This window comes from Lepus europaeus, chromosome 10 (assembly GCF_033115175.1).
Source record: "Lepus europaeus isolate LE1 chromosome 10, mLepTim1.pri, whole genome shotgun sequence".
Taxonomy (NCBI): Eukaryota; Metazoa; Chordata; class Mammalia; order Lagomorpha; family Leporidae; genus Lepus; species Lepus europaeus.
This window is the reverse complement of record NC_084836.1, coordinates 25,196,357-25,211,247: the sequence shown is the minus strand read 5'-3', so window position 1 is coordinate 25,211,247 and position 14,891 is coordinate 25,196,357. Positions and strand designations below refer to the sequence as shown.

At 42.9% G+C, this 14,891-nt stretch overlaps 1 protein-coding gene across 3 annotated transcripts in view; it reads right to left on the bottom strand.

Moving 5' to 3' along the window:
• NTN4 (netrin 4) overlaps positions 1-14,891 on the bottom strand; it is a 132,194-nt gene that overhangs the window by 29,694 nt on the left and 87,609 nt on the right. The window lies entirely within an intron of this gene.

The window sequence follows — 14,891 nt, the reverse complement described above, 5'->3', positions numbered from 1 at the left end:
GTAGAATTAATTTCTCTCTTGTTACATGTTTCTCTCCTTGGATTTAAAAAGAGCGAGAGCGCCTATATTACTCTCATTTTGTGGCTCCCAGTATGTTGAGAAAAAGCAGGGTGTGACCTACAGGCCTGTTTGTTACAGGGAGATACCTGATGTGCAATATAGGACCAGAGTCTCTACTGGCCAACTCCAGGAGCACAGGAAGTGGGTACACAGAAGTAGAGAATGGATAGCCAGGAGGGGATTGCCGCAGTCTCTGGTGGTGGACTGCGCTGTGTTACCTGCTGGCTCTAACTCCTCCTGTTCTGCCAGCAAAAGCCCCGCTGCGGGCAGAACACCCTGAGAGTCTGTGCTCCCGATTTAGCTTTTCTAAAAACAGAACTGAAGTTCAAGGCCCTTGGCTGGGAAAGCAGCGGCTCCTGAGACCTTTCAGCAGTCCCGGCCGGCCGCGCCCTCCGCAGCGCCTCCCCGCTCCCCGCTCCTCCCCGCTCGCTCTCGCCGCATTGTTTTCTCCTGCGAAGGCCGAGGCCCCACAGAGTCTGGAGGGAAACTACGGAGTAGCCACTGCCGCCCCGTCCTTGGAGGGTAGGGAGGGGACTTCAGGGAGATGCGGTTCCAAGCAGAAAGGACACGATATGAAGTGCCATGAATATATTAAGTGTGAAATTAAACAGGAGATAAAACAAAACTCCCATCTTTTTTTTTTTTTTTTTTTTTTTGCTACTGTTTTCTTCTTTCCTTTTGCTACCCACTATTTTTGCTAGTGGATGAGGAACTATAAGAAAATCAAAAAAGCAATTGTAAATGAACTTTACCAAGACAATATAGTTAGCCCTCCATTACCATGGGGACTATTTTTCTGTTGATCCTGGGAATATGCATTGTGTTCAATGGTAGCCAGTTCCACAATATTCAGGGGATATTTAAGTGCAAATCAAATTATGCTTGAAAAAACTCTAATAAGAAAATAACTGAAATTAAGATTTGCCTTTCCTTTACTGAAATTCAATCTCTTCTGGAAGAGTTGCACATTCCACACAAAAAAGGAAGATCCATTTATGCATGAGCTCTGCCTCTAGTTAATGCATTAAAAATTACAATGTATTTAAGTATATTTCCTAGCTGTCCTCTATAAACTTTTAAATTCCTAATGCAAATAAATGTAAAAGTCGTATCTGTTATTTTCAATTTTCTCTATATAATCTGAGAGAGACACACACACACACACACAGAGATCTGATTCACTCCCCAAATGCTGGCAGTGGCCTGGGCTAGGCCAGGGAGGAAGCTGGGAGCCAGGAAGCCAATCAAGATCTCCCCTAGGAGTGCAGGGACTGAATGACTTGGGCCATCACCACTGCCTCCCAGGGTCTGCACTGGCAGGAAGCTGGAGTCAGGAGGCAGAAGGTGCCCAGGCACTCTGACATGGGACAGAGGCGTCTTAACTGCTGGGCCAGATGCCTGCCCTCTACCTTCTATTGATTTCCACATCATTCCTTTCCCATTTACTACTTGTAACTGTGCCAGTTACTATTTACTCCTGCATGTATCTAAGAGATCTTGGGCAGTTAAAAAAAAAGCAGTTTTATATTCCTGGTTTGCTACTTCAATTAGAACCGATGAAAGTACTTTGGAGTATATGAACAATTTTATTGCTGGAAAATTTTTGAGTATCATGTGGATACTGGACTTTGCTTTGAGGAATTTGGTTGTATCATACACCATTATTACTATGTTGTTAGAGAAATTCCACCTGCTCAGCCTCCTGTATTCCCAGTCCACTCAGACACCTTCACCCAGGCACTTAGCTAGGAATTGGGGCCATCACAGACTCCTTTGTCCTGTAGAGAACCAAGCCTGATTCCCTATTGACTGTAGCTGCCTTAGCTGTCCCCCCCCCCCCCATTCTGATGTGATTTGTCTCTGCTATAATCTGTAGTTATAATTATAATCTGTATTAATCTCTTTATAACATGTATTACAAAGTTGATATGTTTATTTGGGTAAGTTTATTTATAGGCTATTTCTATAGCGGGCACTCTGTGTTGTGGTCTGCGCAGTGACTGGAATAGGCTGCCACATGGAAATAATAAATATAGGTTGTCTTTTTAAAGGGAAGACTTGTGTCACTTAATAAGCATTTCTTAGTGGTTGATAGTCTTTGAGCCTTCAATAATCTCTCTGACCTCCCCCTCACTTGTGTCTCTGTAACACTCTGTGAGGCCTAGAAGCTAGGAATGGCACCACTTTATCCCTGTATCCCCACAACCTTGGACTATGCCTCACTCATTGTAGTAGCTCACGCAGTCTTTGTGGAGTGAGTGAATGACTGTGCCTTCTCACTGAACAATAACCACAAAATGGTCTGGGGCCCTGATGCACCTCCCTAAGAGCTCATACTGCTTGTGTAGGTCTCCAGTATCTTAGCACCACAGCAACACTAACAACCAGAAACTGAAACAACAGCGATCATACTTCTGTAGACACCGGAAATGGGGAAAACAAAGCAGAGTACCCAGACTCTTACCACGCCAAGGCTGTTTCCTACACTTAATGATTTACTCAGTCCGGCTCTATTATTTATTATTTGTAATAAAAGTTCTTTATTCTCTCTCTGTAGGAGACATTCCCCACCCATAAATGCCACTCACTGGCAGCAAGAATTCTTCTCACATTAATCAATCTGAAATTCCTTTCCTCTCTTTCCTCCAATTATACCTAATTATAACTCTCTCTTCTGGGGAAGCAAATTACTTTTTATCACCCCACTGTTTCCCCTTGTACCTTTTGAGTATCTGTAGAAGGTTGTTGTATTCCCCCCTGAGAATATTCCTAGTTACCGTGTGAAAAATGTGGCCCCTTTCACATTTATTCATTATGATCTCTCTCTTTCTTTTTTTTTTTTTGATTGTTTTTGTTCGTCTATCTGGAATACTCTCCAGTCGCCTCCATTTTCCTTGTACCAAGACTCCTTATGCAGTTCTTCAGATTCCAATTTTACATGGCCATGTAGCAGTAAGCATCAAAACCAGGTGCCACAGGGCAGGTTAAGCCACAGCTTGGGTCACCTAGATCTCATATCAGAGCCTGGGGTCAGGTGCCTTCTGCACTTGACTCCCAGCTTCCTGTTAATGTGTACCCTGGGGAGCACCAGGTGATAGTGCAAGTACCTGGGTCCCTGCCACTCGCAGGGAAGACCTGGATGAAATTTTTGGCTTCTGGCTTTGGCCTGGCCATGAACTCTATTTGGCCATTTGGGAAGTGAACCAATGGATGGAAGATCTCTCTCTCTCTCTGTATTCTTTCTCTGTTGTTCTGCCTTTCAAATAAAAGCTAATCAATAAGCTTAAAAAAAATCTGATGTCATAATTTTTAAAAAATCTATGTCCCAGGGCTGGTGTTGTGACACAGTGGGTTAAGCCTCTGTCTGTAATGCTGGCACTCCACATGGGTACCCATTGAGTCCCAGCTCCTCACTCCCTTGCCAGCTCCCTGCTAATACACCTGGGAAAGCAGTGGAGGATGAGCCCAAGTCCTTGGGCCCCTACACCCATGTAGGAGACCTGGATGGAGTTCCAGGATCCTGATTTCAGCCTTGCCATTGCAACCATTTGGGGAGTGAACCAGTGAATGGAAGTGTTCTCTCTCTCTCTCTCTCTCTCTCTCTCTTCCTCTCCTCATCCTCCTCTCTCTGTAACTCTGCCTTACAAATCAATTTTTTAAAGATTTATTTATTTATTTGAAAGTCAGAATTACAGAGAGAAGGAGAGGCAGATAGAAAGCGCGCGCGAGAGAGAGAGAGAGAGAAAGAAAGTCTTCCATTTACTGGTTCACTCCCCAATTGGCTGCAACAGCCAGTGCTGTGCCGATCTGAAGCCAGGAGCCAGGAGCTTCTTCTGGGTCTCCCATGTGAATGCAGGGGCTCAAGAACTTGGGCCATCCTCTACTGCTTTCCCAGGCCATAGCAGAGAGCTGGATCAGAAGTGAAGCAGCCGGGACTCGAATCAGTGCCCATATGGGATGCCAACCCTACAGGAGGCAGCTTTACCTGCTATGCCACAGCGCCGGCCCCCAAATCAGTCAATCTTGAAAAAAAAAACCCTAGGCCCTTTAAAATTACTTGTGGCTCTCAAATATATGTCTGATTATCTCTGCCTTTGTTTATTTTGTTCTTATCAACAAGGTCACAAGGGCATGAATAGAATTCTTTGGATCAATGAATTGGATCAAGGTCTTTGAGTCAAACAGACTTGACTTCAGATCCCAGGCTTGCCACTGACCAGCTCTGTGAACTTGCATAAATAATACAATCAGTATAGGCCTCGGTGTCCTCATTGGTAAAGTAGAAAAGACAACACCTAACTTCGGAGACTGCTAACTTACATAAATTGCCTAGCACAGGAGCCATTCAACAGATGCTAGTTCTCTTCTTTATGCCCCTCCTAATTTTGTCCAGACCCTCTTGAGGGTTGTTTTGATATTTTTAAATTATTTGCTTGATAATTTAATGCTTGCCCTCATCAAACGCAGAGGAGAATTTTATTTACTGAGTGAGCGAGTTGCACTTTCTGGTTGGGAGACGTTTTAGAGAATTTCACGACCTCCCCCACTTCTTTTCCCAAACTTGATGTTGATCAATCATCAGTTCATAGTTCCTCCTTTGGGCACATTTTAATGTTCTGTTTTATCTTTTTTTGTTAAGATTTATTTATTTATTTATTTATTTATTTGAAAATCAGAATTATAGGAGAGGGGAGAGATTGATCTTTCTTCTGGTTCGTTCACTCCCCAAATGGCTACAACAGCCTGGACTCTAACAGGTGCCCAGATGGGATGCCTGTGTCACAGGTAGTGGCTTCACTTGCTGTGCCACAATGCCAGCTCCTATTTAATCTTTTTTTAAAGGGTTGCTTTAAAGTGATCACTACATTATATCTGTTTTCTCTGTTTCTCACTTTCAGCCCTCTGGATTTACTTTCTAGATTAAAAAAAAAAAAAAGCTTAAATTAAAGTTTCCCAACCATTACTGCCAAGTCACTAGTTCTATTTAAAGTTTGCTTTTCAAAAACAGTTACTTCATATCGATTCTATGCTGGAAGGATTCACAGTTGCTCTCAATATGAAACACAGATGCCCGTGTTGTTGACATGACATAAAATGAACTCAAATGGCTTTGCTAAAATTACTATTTCAGAGAACAGCTTCACTAAGTCGGTATCTGAAGAGATCTCAGTGACCTCTGGGAAGCAATGGACTTGAAACCCAGCCCCAGGGTGGAAAAATGCAAGGTGCCCATGGGCTCTTACAGGGGTCACTGTGGTCAGGTGTTGTGGGTTTCATGAACTTGAAACTTGAAAGACAAACTGATGGGAAAGAATCCCTACACTACAGACCAAGTGAAGTAAGTGTTCAGCAGAGGTACAAGCACGGGGAAATGCAGGAATTCTTCACAGCAGCATTAGGAGAGGGTGCCGCTTGAATACCCAGGCTGAGATGGAGAGAGTCTGACGCGGAAGAGTCGCTCACCCGAAGCCAGATGATGGTTGTACAGTGTTTGCCTAAGTCAGAAAAAAGAGAAGCAAGAAGAAAGATAGATTTGGATCTTAGAGCCTTTTCTTTACAAAGATAGCTGACTGGTTAGGGTGATGGTGACCAAGCAAACAGAGGATGTCTTAGTAAGTACTTGGTTTGGATCTTAGTGAGAGGGACCCGTTTATTTATTACTATGGTTTTTTTTTAAAAAAGATTATTTATTGGAAAGGCAGAGAGGGGAAGAGAGAGAGACAGACAGACATAGACAATGAGGTTTCCATCTGCTGGTTCACTTTCCCAAATGGCCACTACAGCTGGCGCTGGGCCAAAGGGAAGCCAGAAACCAAGAACTCCATCAGGGTCTCCCATATGGGTGGCAGGAACTGAAGTACTTGGCTCATCATATGGTGCCTCCCAGGCACATCAGCAGGAAGCTGGATCGGAAGCAGAGGCAGTGGGCATCCCAAGCATCGGCTTAAGCACTGCACCAGGACACCTGCCCTTCCCCCCACCTCCAAGGTTATCTTTAGTCACTGTCTTCGAAAAGGTAGTTGATGACATTTATTTTGGCCTACCAGGGAGGAAGGAAGGGCATGCCAGTTTTTCAAGAGGTTGTTCACTTTCACAGGGAATGAATTCTCCTTTCTCTTCTGTTGGCTGATTTTTCTTTATGTATATATATAGAGAGACTGTGCAATAGTTAAAAATGTGTGTCTTGGGGCAGGCGTTTGTTCTAGCAGTTCTAGCCTGCGTCCCATGTTTGAGTGCTGTTTGAGTCCTGGCTCCAATTCCTTAGTCAAGCTTCCTGCCAATGCAGAGCCAGGCAGATGCCGGCTCAAGTAGTTGGGTGCCTGCCACCCACACGAGGGACTTGGATCCTGGCTTTGGTCTGCCCCAACCCCTCCCAGCTGTTGCAGGCATTTGAACCAGCTTGTAGACTAAATTATAAGCGACTGTTAGCTCATAATCTTTCTTCCAAGGATCAAAATGAACAGAGTTCACCCTAGAAACAGGACTGGGATATGCAGTGGTTCCCAAATGCTGGCCAAAAGGCTCAAGCACAAACTCCAGGGATGCTTTTTGAAAAACACAGGTTTCTGTCCTCATGCCCTGTTGGAGATCCTGACTCAGGAGAGCTGGGGAAGGGCTTTGAGAGTCCATGTTTTCAGGAAGCGCTCCCAGGAGACTCTGATGCACATCTAGGTGTGGAAACCAATTATGGGAGAGAGCAGGGCTTGAGACGAGGGAAGCACGGCTGAGAAGGAGGAGGTGACACTTTGTCCGAAGGAGGGAAACGAGGGAAACCATCCTACTTTGGGTTCAGTTCTTTTTGCCTTTCTGATGAGTGACGATCTGGGAGCTTGAAATTGGTCATGGGGGCAACGCTGAAAGCACAGAAATTGGCTGATGCTACCATCCGTGCTCCTTCTCCTTAAAGCCAGGGTACCACTGTCTGAGATTATTCTCCCATTTTATTACACTTGCCAAAGAAAAATCCACTTAGGATATGGGATAGTGGAGCCACATAAATGACCGTGGAGGTCTCCAATAAGTTACTCCAAAGATGTCGCTCCAAAGACTGCTGTGTGATCTCACAGAGACAGCATTCCTCAGAGTACCTCATACTCGGGCGTATTTTCCTCTTGAACCTTCAGAACCGGCTAGTTTGACCCTCTGTGTCTTCTTAGCCCTCAGTTCAGCTGAAAAGATCCACATTTCCCCTTGTGTTCAACAGACCTTAAATGCACTGTTCTTAAAAAAAAAAGAAAAGAAAAACCTTTTTCCCTGAGTTGTAGAAATAAATTAATTTATGGTGATGTCCCTTCTTTTTTTTTTTTTTTTAAACAAACATATCTCTAGAATCGTTGGAAGTGATTTCTTGGCATAGAAACATGTAGTTGATGATCTGGGTCCTGAAACAGACTCTGGTTATGGTTGAAATGAAGAGGAAGTGAGAATAGAGAGGATTTAATTGCTCATGGGAATAAATCTATTGGCTAGTGGATTTGGATCAGGAGCCTTGTTTATTCAGGTTTGATGAATTTATGACCATGAACTAAAAAGCGTACACATAAGGAATATGGCATTCAACATGGTGCTTATCAAGATACTGGAAGGAAAAAAATAGCCTAGAACATTAATAGGGCCAATGACTCCTTGGTTTATTTGGCAGGAAGCTCGCTAACTGCAAACAGAGTCCCCAAATCAATGCCACCAATATTTGTTGAATGAATTAATGTGCCCAGGCAAGTATTCTATTACATTCAGGATAGATGTTCTGAGGAAGAATAGCATCAGTTTATTTTGTTTTCTAGATCAACTCATTAAAGGCAACAAAGGCAATCATTGAGATTAGAAAGTAGGAAAAACTTTGTGTTCCAACATGTTTAGAGAAAAAAAAAATAAAAATAAAAATAGCCATCACAGAAACACGGGAGGGCTCCCCTCAAAGAAGGCTTCCCTACATTGTCTGCATTCCACTCTGCACTCTCCCCAATGCATGGTCTACCTTTTCCATTACGCTTTCTCCTGTAATGTGGGGGACAAGAACAGTAGCTACATCAATGTGCTCTTGTGAAATTAAATGAGTCAATGCACACACATACATGCCCTCTGAACGGTGGATAGAAAATGGTTCATGCTCACTAAATGTCAGCTGACACTGCCGAATCACCACCACCATCACCACCACCACCACACCATCACCACCACCATCACCATCACCATCACCATCATCACCACCACCATCACCACCACCACCATCACCATCACCACCACCATCACCACCACCACCCCCATCACCACCACCACCATCACCACCATCACCATCACTGCAGTGCGGCACAGAGGACTGAGAGGACTTCTCTGTAAGTTGCTCCCCACCTCACATGCCTGATCTTTCAGGGAGAACTCTTGATCTCTATAGACCCAGGGCTTACAACCAATAAATGTTTCCTGAACTAAACTGAAATTTATCTAGGCTTCTGCATCAGGTTTTCAATGGTTCCAACTCCTAGGAAGATAAACTAGGAAAGAAGGTATTAAAGAAGAAAGGACTGTTATATGTTCCCTGCTGACAGTGCAGGGCCTGGATGTTCCCCAGGCCTAGTTAATCTCATGTCTGTGATTATTTTCCTGATAGAAATATAAAGCTTATTTCCTTGATATACATTGGTAGGTTCTGGTTCTGAGAAATGAGGAACTAATTGTACAGAAGAAATCTTCTAGGATTTGTCTTCCTGTAGGTGTGGCCGCTCTACCTAGACCACAGCAACATTTTCCAGTCTGTTCCATAGAACACTGATCCCAAAAGCTGATCTGTACTAAACGCATTCTCTGATAGCATTGGAAAGACCTCAAAACTCTTTAGGATATTTATAAGGAACATTTGCATGTTTGACTCTGAGAAATTATCAATTTATCAATTCCTAAAACTGAAGGTCATAGAAAAATGCTTTCTCATATAATTCCTACTAACATCTCTTGGGAATTAGTAGTCCAGATCAAACTCTGAAAATCCTATACCATAGAAACATATTTCCATTTTTTTCTCAGAAAAATCTCTACATAATTTACTTTTTAAAATTCGATATATGCACACAAATAGAGATGTAAACCTTAGTTACTTTGGATGCTTAGTTAAGCAGGATGTTCTGAATAATTTAAAACATTTAACCCAGAGCTAAGTGTTACAATGCTTTTTCCTCCTTAAAAAATTATTTGTGAGGTGAAGAAAGAGAGACCAAGAGGGATCCCATGCCCTTGGTCACTCTCCAAATGTCCATAATGGCTGAGGTTGGGTCAGGCCAAAGTTGGGAGGAAGCCAGGAGCCAGGAATTCAATTCATATATCCTATGTGGGTGGCAGAGACCCAACTACTTGAGCTATCACCTGCTGCCTTCCAGGGTCCACATCAGCAGGAACCTGGAATTGGGAGTAGAACCGGGACTCACATCCAGGCATTGGATACGGTATGTGGGCATCTTAATGGGTATCTTAACCACTAGGCCAAACACCAGCCTCCTACAATGCAGTCTCAGTCTTTACTATGATACTATCTCCTGAGAATTTTGCCGAAATCCTATCTGATTCAGGAGGTCTGGGCTGGGAGCAGAGGTTCTGTATTTCTAACTAGCAACCATGAGATGCCAATGTGGCTGGTCTGTGGACCACACACTGAGTAGCAGGTTGCTTTTCTGCCTTGGTAAGCACAGTAGAACAAATATAATAAAATTGTTATTTTGAATAACACAATACATGTTGTTGATGGACCCACACACTGAGATAGTTTAAATTTTTAAAATATCAGCTTGTTTTCTTGATACTACCTTCCTGACAAACACGGGAAGTAACAGAGGGAGACGGCTAGTGACAGCACTGTCCCTATCAGCCCTTGCATGAAATCTGCTCCATTGGAGATACTTTGTAAATGTTAAGTACATTAACATATTTATCATCAGAGTTAAAAATTGAAGATGTGATGTAAGATAATCTGCTAAGGAAGGAATTATTGATAGGAAAACATTACTAAATAATCATTAAAATGTTATAAAAAATATTGCCAATCAGACAATGTATGAGGGAGTAAAGAGAAGAACTAGATGTGCTAACAAGTGTTGGGATCTACTGCAGGCTCAGAAAAGGGAAGAGAAGACCAGAGTCTCACTCTGGTAGGAAGAGCCAGAGGAAACCCAGACTGGGGAAGTGGACGCAGGAGTCTTTGCCCACACATATTCTGGAAGAGTCACAAGTGAATTCAGGAGGTACGCCTTCATCAGGGAGTCCACCCAGTGGCTGGGGGCTATCTAGAGCCAGAAAGAAGGAAATAGAGGTCTTTCCTACTAACTCATCCACCTCCCAAAAATTATGCTAAAAGAACTAAATTGGTATCAACTATTGTCATCATTTCCCACTTGGGGTATTAAGTACCATTTAAATATTTGTTAACTAAGAATGGCTTGTAGGACGACTTATTAGCTGTAGATTCTAGCTTCAAGTCTTTCAGTAGCCCAGATGTTGATATTTCCTGTCTTAATGTGGTCTTGAAATTTTCATTCAAATGGTCTTGTGCCTTTGGTCTTCTGATACTTGGATATTATCTATTAATATTAGCTTCACAGAGCCAAGATGTTTACTGACTGGCTATCAGCTACTTGTGGGTAGTCCAATCCATGAGTTACTCTGACTCACCCAATGAGATGTCCAAGATGAAGGCACCTTTGGCCACCCATTCTCTCTGCTGCTCATGTTCTCCTAACACAAGACTGATCATTCTTGTGTGTGTGTGTGTGTTCCACTAGCTGCCCTATCCACATATATAGTTACCATTAGACTGAAAGCTTTGTGAAAAGGTTATGCCTCTCATGCTGACAGTCATAGTTCTCAGAAATTGGCATCTCAGACACATAGTGGTGCTCAGTAACAATTTGCTGAGTCAAAGAATAATCTTTAAAAAGATGCAAATTGCTCAAATTCATTGATAGTGAAAGAATGTTCAGACATTTTCATGGGCTGAAAAAAAATAAAAACTTATGAATTAGGCTAGTTTTAGCTACATTCTTAGGTTTTCCTTTAAAAAAAAAATAGAAATCAGAAGACCAAGACCTATACAATTTGTTCTGCACAAGTCCCTAAATGAGCCGTGTAAGTGATAGTGCCTACTAAGAAAGAGTCAACATTTCCCTGTGTGTAATCCCCTCTCTCTTATTCCTTTTACAAAACTATAAAACCACGAGAGCTTTAGGATTTAAAAAGCTAGAACTGGCAATCTTTTTACATTTGTTGAGAGCATATGAGCCATAGCTTGAGCATACAACACAAACCAAAAACCAACATAAAACAAAACCAAAATGGGCAAAAGGTATGTATTCTGGCTTCAAGCCTGCCAGTAAACCTTTTTTTCTTTTTTAATTGGAAGGATTTATTTCAATGACTTTAATGGGTATTAATTCTTTGTAGATTTACCTGTCTCATGATTTTACAAAGGTAACAATTTAAAAATTGATCAAAGTGAAAGGCAATGAATAATATGCGATACTTTCAAATTCACCTAAGCTACACATCATAAAAAAATGTAGTGCAAATAAATATTCTGGTTTCTCTTCAGATCATATAAATATATTGCAAGCATATGTCACTTCCCAAATGCAGTTATTACAATGGCTCTCAGTGCCCTAGAGAATAAATACTGACATGTTTAGGCTGGCAATCAATTTCCTTTAAAACCCAGCCCAATCAATCTTCAGAAGATTTCTTTCAGTATTCCTCTTGGTCTTGTACTCTTTACTCAAATGAAGTAGACTAGCTATTTGCTATATTGGCACATACGAGAGGCCCCAATGTTAACGAACTGTTAAACACTGTTTAGCCAACGTAAACATTTTGGGGTCATCATTTAGACAAGAATTTCTCAAACTACTGTGCATCAGAATCACCGGAAGGAATTGTTAACACTCAGGTTGCTGGGCCCCATCCAGAGAACTGCTGAATCAGTCGATTGGGGTGGGGGGCCTGGGAATCTGCATTTCTAACACATTTCCCAGATGATGCTATTGGTGCTCCATCAAGGGACTACACTTTGGGCATCACTGGTTTACGTGTTAACTGTAACATAGGTTGAATGCTAAGAGGGCAAGTCCAACACCACCTGAGTCTTAGCAGACCACGTGAGGTCGTGCCACTCTGATGCTCAAGAGCCTTGGCCTGGCCAACTCAAGCTTCTACTCCAAATTGAAGCCGGTGCCTAGAGAGGCCTTCAGGGAAATATCTGTTGCCCTCCTGTCTTCAGTCACTTCTCTGATCTCATCTGCTACGACCCCCCAGATTCCATTCTGATGCAACCAAGTTAACGTCCAAGCTTTTTCCTTTGACACATACAGCACTTTTCTGTCTTCAAACATTTGTTCTCACCCTCTGTCTAGAATGCTCTTCCCCAATTGAATATTTGACCAGTTTCTTCACTGTCTTCGAAATTCTTGCTGGTTTTACCTTTCTAGTGATGAGGCCCACCCTCAAAACCCTACTCAGTACTGCCCCTTGCCAGTCCTCTTCCATCTTAAACCTTTGGCTTCCTATATCCTTTTTCACTTAAAAAAATTTTTTTTGCTTGTTTGAAAGGCAGAGTTGCACAGGCAGAGAGAGAGAGAGAGAGAGGTATTCCATCCACTGGTTCACTCCCCAGGTGACCACAATGACTGGGCAGATCCAAAGCCATGAGCCAGGAGCTTCTTCTGGGTCTCCCATACGGGTGCAGGGGCCCAAGGACTTGGGCCATCTTCTACTGCTTTCCCAGGCCACAGCAGAGAGCTGGATTGGAAGTGGAGCAGCTGGGACTTGAACTGGTGCCCATAAGGGATGCCGGCACTGCAGGCAGAGGCTTTATTGCTACACCACAGTGCCGGCCCCTCTTCACTTGTTTTATTTCTTCTTCTTTGGTAATACCAGCTTTTGTCACCATCTCACATACTACATACTCCATGTATTAATTATATTTACTTGTCTGTTTCCTCCTTGAAAGCAGGGATCTTTCTTTTGTTCCCTAGTGCATCCTGAGCACTGGGCATGTAATAGGAGCTCTATACTCATAGACAGTCATCGAATGAATGAATAAACTAACCGATAAATACATTAAGTACAAAACTGTACAACATACCCTTTTGAGTAAATGCTATATAATGTCTTTTTGAAAATGTTACCTGCTGTCCAAATTGTCTAGGTTACTCAATGATAAATTCTTTTCCTTTCTTCTTGTTATGCTTGATTGTTCATAATTCTCATTTTTAGATATTTGTATTAGTGATATAAAGCTATAGTATGGATACACACATACACATATCTATCTGAGGAAGCAGAACCTGTACAAAATGGACTGAATATGTTCTGTGTCAAAGCAATTTCATAAGTAGACATTTGGGGCCGACGCTGTGGCATAGCGGTTAAAGCCGCCGCCTGCAGCACCGCATCCCATATGGGCATCAGTTCAAGTCCCAGCTGCTCCACTTCCAATCTAGCTCCCTGTTGATGGCTTGGGAAAGCAGTAGAAGATGGCCCAAGTCCTTGGGCTCCTGCACCCACATGGGAGACCCGGAAGAAGCTCCTGGCTTTGGATTGGCCCAGCTCCGGCTGTGGCATCTGGGGAGTGAACCGGTAGATGGAGGACCTCTCTCTGTCTTTCCCTCTCTCTCTTGTCTATGCATCTCAAGTAATTAAATAAATCTTTAAAAAATAGATATGCACATGCATACTTTATCTTTTAAAAAATATTCACTTATTTGAATGAGCAACAGAGAGAGACAGAGGAGGAATGAGAAAAAGAGATCTTCCATCTGCTGGATCACTCCTCAAATGGCCATGACAGCCAGGCCTAGGCCAGGCTGAAGTCAGGAGTCAGGAGCACCTTATGGGTGCCCACATGAGTGGCAGGGGCCCAAACACTTGGGTTGTCCTCCACTGCCTTCCAGGTGCAATAGCAGGAAGCCAGATTGGAGGCAGAGCAGCTGGAACTCAAACTGGCAGCCCGACATAGGAAACTGATAACACAGGTGGCTGCTCCATCTGCGACCCCACAATGCCTGCCCCCATCCTTTATCTTAGTTCTCACTAGCACATTGCAGAATTTTATGTGTGAAGAAATTGCATCCATGGAGCTTCAATAGCTGGCATAGGGTCATACGCTGATGAGTGGCAGTGAAAGTATCTACTATAGGTCTGTCTCAAACCTATGCAAATGAAAGTCTGAGCACAAATGAGGAGCAGGAACAAAACAGAATTCTCAAACATTGTGACACAAATCCGAGTTTGGGGCTGGGTGCTGAAAGTGGGGTGTGCCATATGCTACCTTCCATTATCTAAGTGATAAAGCTGTCATAGGAAGCCCATTCAAATTTCATGTAGCTGCTGCATGTTTCCTCCCTGAAGTTAAAAATATGTCCTTTAAAGAAGCAGTGTGGTTTCTCCTGTAAGGTTTTCCCTGATTCTTACCCATTGTGTTGCTCCCTTCCTGTCACTGCTTTTGGGCTGGAACAAGGAGTCCTTGGTGGGGAAAAGAAGGGCATGACCGCCAGTCTCCTTTAACAGTCTTGAGTGACTTCTGTTGTCTAACGACTTCCGAGTTGACAGACACAACAGGCAGTGTGGTTAGCTGGACAGTGCACACACAGTTGACAATCCCTCAAGCTCTGCCTGCACCCATGTGGTCATATGTCATGGATAATGTCACATGGGCTGGGTAGGTCTTCTGAAATTCTGTTCTTTTTAAAAATATTCTTGGGGTTACACCAACCATAAATCAGAATCTGTTCTAGAAAGAGTTTAGTACTTTGGGGGACAGCATGAAATTATCTGGCTATAAGTTAGGATACCCA